Source organism: Triticum aestivum, unplaced genomic scaffold (genome assembly GCF_018294505.1).
Source record: "Triticum aestivum cultivar Chinese Spring unplaced genomic scaffold, IWGSC CS RefSeq v2.1 scaffold166043, whole genome shotgun sequence".
NCBI lineage: Eukaryota > Viridiplantae > Streptophyta > Magnoliopsida > Poales > Poaceae > Triticum > Triticum aestivum.
The window spans coordinates 1-821 of NW_025303852.1; the positions used below are offsets into that span (position 1 = coordinate 1).

The window sequence follows — 821 nt, forward strand, 5'->3', positions numbered from 1 at the left end:
TCGGCGTTGTGGCGCGGCAAGCGTGCACTGGTGCGGTTGAGAGGGAGGGGTGGAAACCGCGTTAAACTCGTCTCCGTAGTTGAGAGGGAGCGGCCAAAGCAATGTGCAATCGTCTTTGTAGTGGAGCTGGGAGGGGCAAGGATAAGGGACGAAGACCGGGGTAACATGTCAGATGCGATCATACCAGCACTAAAGCACCGGATCCCATCAGAACTCCGAAGTTAAGCGTGCTTGGGCGAGAGTAGTACTAGGATGGGTGACCTCCTGGGAAGTCCTCGTGTTGCATTCCCTTTTTAATTTTTTTCGCGCCGCTTGCAAAACAAAACGCACGTGTAAGTAATATATTTACCGTGTTTTATTATTTTGCCCGAGTGCGGTAAGTCATAGCTGGGTGCTCACGATTCACGGGTCCAGCGTCGGCGTTGTGGCGCGGCAAGCATGCACTGGTGCGGTTGAGAGGGAGGGGTGGAAACCGCGTTAAACTCGTCTCCGTAGTTGAGAGGGAGCGGCCAAAGCAATGTGCAATCGTCTTTGTAGTGGAACTGGGAGGGGCAAGGATAAGGGACGAAGACCGGGGTAACATGTCGGATGCGATCATACCAGCACTAAAGCACCGGATCCCATCAGAACTCCGAAGTTAAGCGTGCTTGGGCGAGAGTAGTACTAGGATGGGTGACCTCCTGGGAAGTCCTCGTGTTGCATTCCCTTTTTAATTTTTTTCGCGCCGCTTGCAAAACAAAACGCACGTGTAAGTAATATATTTACCGTGTTTTATTATTTTGCACGAGTGCGGTAAGTCATAGCTGGGTGCTCACGATTCA

The 821-nt window shown here is 51.8% G+C and overlaps 2 non-coding genes across 2 annotated transcripts; both read left to right on the forward strand.

The window, feature by feature from the left end:
- The first annotated feature begins 170 nt into the window (after positions 1-170).
- On the forward strand, positions 171-289 carry LOC123179482 (5S ribosomal RNA). The gene has a single exon (XR_006490400.1). It is a non-coding gene; the product is annotated as a 5S ribosomal RNA (ribosomal RNA).
- Positions 290-586: 297 nt separating this feature from the next.
- On the forward strand, positions 587-705 carry LOC123179481 (5S ribosomal RNA). Its single transcript, XR_006490399.1, has one exon. It is a non-coding gene; the product is annotated as a 5S ribosomal RNA (ribosomal RNA).
- Positions 706-821: the final 116 nt, after the last annotated feature.